The sequence below is a fragment of the Silurus meridionalis genome, chromosome 6, assembly GCF_014805685.1.
Source record: "Silurus meridionalis isolate SWU-2019-XX chromosome 6, ASM1480568v1, whole genome shotgun sequence".
Classification (NCBI taxonomy): Eukaryota; Metazoa; Chordata; class Actinopteri; order Siluriformes; family Siluridae; genus Silurus; species Silurus meridionalis.
This window is the reverse complement of record NC_060889.1, coordinates 30929749-30935807: the sequence shown is the minus strand read 5'-3', so window position 1 is coordinate 30935807 and position 6059 is coordinate 30929749. Positions and strand designations below refer to the sequence as shown.

Genomic DNA, 6059 nt, shown 5'->3' with positions numbered 1-6059 from the left:
CCTACTCCTCACATGTTGCTAATGTGGCTCGTTCTTGTTGATTTTTTCTTCACAACATCAAAAGGATTCGACCATTTCTGTGCACACAGGCTGCCCAGGTACTTGTTCAGTCTCTTGTCATTTCGAGACTGGACTACTGCAGTGCTCTGCTGGCAGGTCTTCCCCTGAACGCTATTCGTCCACTGCAAATGATCCAAAACGCAGCTGCAGGACGTGTTTAATCATCCATCCAGCCATCCATTAATCTATCTTCTATACTTTCTAATTCAGCATTGCTTTTTTATGTTCTTTTTTCAGCTCATACCTCATTTCTTTTTTGCCACTGAAGCTAAGTTTATCGGTTGATCCATCCATCCATCCATCAATGTGTGTGAGTGTGTATGTGTGAGTTTTTACTTAAGTACATGTCAGAGCTCAAACTTCTTTACTTTAACTTGAGTAAAAAAAGTGCAGTCAGAACTTCAACTTTCACCAGAATCTTTTACAACATCAGTATCTGCACTTCTACTGAGTGAAGGATGTGTGTGCTTTTGACACCTCTGGGGTGTGTGTGTGTGTATGTGCATGTGTGTGTGTGTGTGCTGGAAGTTCCTCACCTTTTGACCACAGCCACATCCTTATAAGGTAAAGTCACACCTTTATAATTATAAAGGTTTCGAATGTGTGCATGTCTAAGTGTGAACCACACCCACACACACACACACACACACACACACACACACACACACACACACGCAAACAAACACCACCTCCTGAAAGCAGCTATATAAACTGAAGGGGATCTGCATTAACATCATTGTGTTCACATCGTGACCACCATCATCACCATCTCCATTATTATCATCATCAGTCATGATCTCTCGTGGTCTCCTGCTGGTTCTGCTGGTTCTCACCTGCCTTCAGTCTTTTGCAACGGCCAACAGTAAGAAAAAGTTCACATTTTTATATTGAACTTTTTTTTTCCCTGTTTGTTTTCTTCTTATTTATAATATTTGCTGTAATAATAGTATCTGTAGCATCAGGTGGGAAAAAATAAGCAGTGATTGGAGTGTTTGATTTCTTAACTACATAATAATACAAACTGCATAACAGAGTCTCTTCTGTCCTGAAAAACGTAAAAGTCTAAAATGAAAGCGCTGTGATAGAGATGTAATAGAGATGTGATAGAGATGTAATAGAGATAAAGCGCTGACACTGGAGACTCCTTTTTATTATTGTAAAAAAAAATCTCTTTGGACGACTCCACCATATCAACAATTACACGTTTCTAATGCGTGTATGTGGAGCGTCTGCTGTACACGTCACTGTGACTGAACTGTTGCTATAGAAACGTATCAGAACGAGAGCATTAATACAGTATAAACCTGCACTACTGTCAGAGCTGCTGTTCTACAGAATTAATCAACACCTGGCAACCAATCAGGATCCAGGATTTAGAAACAGTTTAACAGATACATCAGACCTGCATTTTATACTGAATATAAAAGTGTTTCATATCGAATTATTGAACATTTAATCACAGAACTGAATGTGGAAATGTTTTCTTACAGACTCAGTGGAACCAGAAACATGCTGCTTCAGTTACTATGAGAGTCCAATCCCTATCAGAGTCATTACAGGGTATAAAGTAACAGACCGTCAGTGTACAAAACCTGCAGTCATGTAAGTTTTCACCTCCTCATTGTTCTTTTAATTCATTGTAATGAATAATAATAAAAAGTGATCATTTTCATGTGCATTATTATTGTATAATTGTGTGTAATATAATATAACTGTATATAATGGTGGAGGTTTGGAGTGTGTGTGTGTGAGATTTTCTGATTTTATTGCAGTTCTACACTGATGTACATCTTCTCTCTAATCTGCAGCTTTACCCTGAAGAACAGCCGTCGTGTGTGTGTAGATCCTGAAGTCAAGTGGGTGCAGAACCACATGAAAAGAATTGACCAGAACCTGTATAAAAAACTGATCCAATCTCAAATGAGTGTTTAAATTCATTTCATATTCAATTTAATCAATTCACTTTTTCTGTAGTTCAGCAGGAAGAATCTTTTTTACATTATATATTAAATTATAAATTGAGCCTAGTATGATTTATCTGATTTATTAGTATACATATACAGTATATTACATCTTCTAAATCTTCTCACTAGTACTTCCTGCTATCATCTATTCTTTTTCCTCTTTCTTTTTCTCCATTCTATAAGTAATGTGAGTTTCTAATCAGGCACCAATACAGTACTGTTTTTTACAAACCTGTAAAAGAATTAAAATCAATAAATAGTGACTGTATTATAAGATGTTATTGTGTATTGTTTATTTCTGTGTATTAATGTAGACACAGTAAAGGTTGTGCAATGGCTTTCATTTACTAAGTTGGATACATGAGAGATAAGAGATTCAGGAAGAATCAAACAGAAGTGTGTGGAATGATAATGTGGAGTTTATAAAACAGCCCCAGCCACTCAACCAAAGATTCCGCCTCTTTTACTTAAAAAAAAAATATATATATTTTTTATTTTTTATTTTGTGGTCTCAAGGGTTTTGTAACACTATATTCTACCAGCCATATTTTTTTTTTTTTTTTACCAGCAAGATGTTGTTTTTTATGCTAAATTTATTTGGAAATATATTAACACAAACACCAGCCGAGGTTCTGTGACATAAACAAAAGACTAACCAACTAAATGACAACACTGTTGTTTATTTGGAGCAGAAATGCTTTACAGCATGTTGTTCACTGGACCCTTATCTTTCCTCATAAACCAGGATTAGCAGCAGTGGATGTGTTTGTGACTCGTTATTACAATAATAATGTAAGTAGTGCGTTTTTTTATGCATGTTTTTGTTGTGTACTGCTTACACACATTCAGCAAATACATTCGTTATACGTTTTCCACGTTATACGTTTTCCACACTGATTTCAAATCGCTGCTTGAGGCTCAGAGCTTCAGAGTGATGAATAGTTAGTCATGGCTACTCTTCTCCATTTTTATTTAATTTATTGCTAAACATTAACACCTGTGAACACTGGGATATCGGTTGCACTGGCGCAACCCAGATGACTAAGAGGTCAAGACAAAGTTGGAAAAATGAGCACAAATTATAAGGATCTGAAATAATCGACACATTAGTGATCTGCATGAGTCATATTTACTGCCTCACTACTAACAGACTGAATTTACATCACCTAGAGTTTGTGTTTGCTCCTAAACAGTAGCGCCCTCACGTGGTGCTTCCTGCAATAAAAATGACCTCTGACACTGTGGACTTGAAATATACTGAACAAAATTATAAACGCAACACTTTTGTTTGTTCCCTCATTTTTCATTAACTGAACTAAAAAATCTAAAACTTTTTCTATGTACACAAAAGTCCGATTTCTCTCAAATATTGTTCACAAATCTGTCTAAATCTGTGTTAGTGAGCACTTCTTTGCCGAGATCATCCATCCACCTCACAGGTGTGGCAGATCAAGATGCTGATTAGACAGCATGATTATTGCACAGATGTGCCTCAGGCTGGCCACAATAAAATGCCACTCCAAAATGTGCAGTTTTACTGTTTTAGGGGTCCATTAGGGTCAGAAAAACAGTCAGTATCTGGTGTGACCACCATTTGCCTCATGCGTTTTGCCCTGTACCGGATTCCTCCATGAAGAGGACACCTCTCAAAGTGCCAGACTGCACTCAATGCTACTTTCAAGGTGTTGTGAGATGCCGTGCCATCAGCGTCTTGCAGAAGCTTGGCTTCAGAGGCCTCCTAGTCAGCCATGTTTGGAAGGCAGCCTCACCGGACTTAAACTGGAGCACTGCTTGGTTGGTCACTTCATTGGTACTGAATTAGAAGTCTTTGTGATTGGCCACCACTCTTGAGGGATCTATGCAGGGAAGGTTAACCTCAGGCATGATCTTGAGGAGGCCTTCTGTTGGCCTCAAGCATGAACAGGTCATATGAGGCCCAATGGTCAGCCTTAGGCATTATCTTGGCTTGGGAGGTCATAATGTCGGGCCTCAGGATGAAACTCCTCATTAAAGGCTGTCATGTCAGCTTTTGGAAAAGCTCTGTGAAGGAGGCCACCATGTCATCCATAATCTGGGCATCCTTGTGGTAACCCACACTATTGACCCTATGTTTCCTGTGGTGACCTGGAGCTTCCACTGGTAGGTTCAAACACTGAACTGGTACAACAAGAACTTTATTCAGTGCTGTTTGTCGGGTTTGGAGTGCCACAGGCTTTCCATAATGTATCATGTGTCTTTGGAATTGATCTCAGTAGAACCTTGTCTAGGAAAAACAAGAAGAACATTAGTGGAGTGAAATCATGTTTTTTAGTTTATGTAATAGACATATATTGTTCAACATGTGCAAAGAGGCAGCGTTCTCCTTGTGCCTGTGTGTGTGTTATAGCTCAGCTTAAGGCTCATCCAGGTCGCCATGATTCTCTGGTGCCACAGTGTATTTAAGGACACCGCTAGCACACGCTTTTGGTCAGAATGTTTCTTCTGTTCTCCTGGTTTTTCTGTGAGATATTCCTGCCCTAACTTTCTTGTTACTTATGGTTTGGATCTCTCAATATTTTAGACTCTTGTCAGTCAGCAGATGCCACAGACCTGTGATCTTGCATGATCTTTGAGTTAGCTTTCTGTTTCCTGGGAGCTAACCTTGGCACTCACCACTAGGTCTGGCTGCTGCCCCTGCCCAAATCAATTCTCAGAACCAACCGCCTCCAGATCCACAACGTTTTTCCCGACACCCAGGCCTCTGCAACCCATTCCTCAAACAGTAAGAGCTCATGTTCTCTTGTTATCCAAACCAATAAGATGAGTATTGAATATGTTTCCCTCTACCTCTTAGGCAAACCTCTCAGGTGGGCCATACTTGATTGGGAGTTCCAGACCACCCATTGTTCCAACTACCCAGGGTTTTGCAAAAAGCTCCAGTGCTGGTTTGGCCATCCAAGTTCATAATCTGGTTCAGTAGCAAGCCCTCTCCCTAGCCTCAGTATGTTTGGGCTGCCTCCCAGCCTTAGTTTCCCACTGGAGGTGTTTTGCCCAGCCTCTTTTCTCTGCTGAAGGTGCTGCCCAGCTTCTTCACCTTTCTGGGGGTGCTGTTCAGTCTCCGAGTTTCCCATAAGATGTTGCTTTGCATGCTGAGCCCTGCTGACAATGTCTCATAACTCTCAAGCCCAGCTGACAATGTCTTTCTGCTCCTGTTTGCTGAGGGCGTTGCTGCGCTTCAGATCTGTGACATAAACCACCTCCAAGCCTTGCAGAGGAAGTCACTCTGCTCCTTAGCCTTGCAGAGGGTATTGCTGTGTCTCTGATCTCCACAGAGGGCGTCACTCTAAACTTGTTTCTCCACAGAGGGTGTCTCTCTGCCTCTGAGCCTCACAAAGGGTGTTGCTCCACCTCAGATCTCCACAGAGGGTGTCACTCCTACACTGTTGCGTGCTTTATAATGCTCTATAGCCTTGCTTATAACAGTTTTCTGTCTTTTTTGGATGTTCTTTTTTTATTTTGTGCTTTCTATTAAAGACTTTTTAACTGCTTTGAGTCCTACCAGTCGAATCACAGACATTACCTGCTTTACCTGACACATGACCAGGCCCTGACTGACATTTACAGAAATCACAAAACTAATGCTGTGAGCTACAAATTGCAAAATTATATGATTATATTAATTCACTTATTACTTTTAAATATGGATCTATCAGCACTTATTATTGTAAGTTCAAAACTCTGATAGTACTAAATGTTTATTAAAGGTTTCTGCAAATTCACAGCTTGGATTTATTAAGTGTGTGTGTGTGTGTGTGTGTGTGTGTGTGTGTGTGTGTGTGTGTGTGCGTGTGCAAATTCTTTACTGCCCCTGTGGTGGTGGTCAGCATGTTCTGCTGCAGCTTGTTCTCTCACCAGTGCACTAAAGCTGTGCGTGCTGTAGGTGAAAGCCACATGAGTTTCCTGTCTGATAAAACTGTTTCTATACTCTTGACCAACAACAGGCAACAAAAGTCTTCCGATCATTTACTCTGTCATTTTTCACAATCAAAATTTGTT

General features: G+C 40.1%; 1 long non-coding RNA gene across 1 annotated transcript; it reads left to right on the top strand.

Moving 5' to 3' along the window:
- Positions 1-809: 809 nt before the first annotated feature.
- On the top strand, positions 810-2292 carry LOC124387987. Its single transcript, XR_006926300.1, has 3 exons — positions 810-922; positions 1551-1662; positions 1869-2292. It is a non-coding gene; the product is annotated as an uncharacterized LOC124387987 (long non-coding RNA).
- Positions 2293-6059: the final 3767 nt, after the last annotated feature.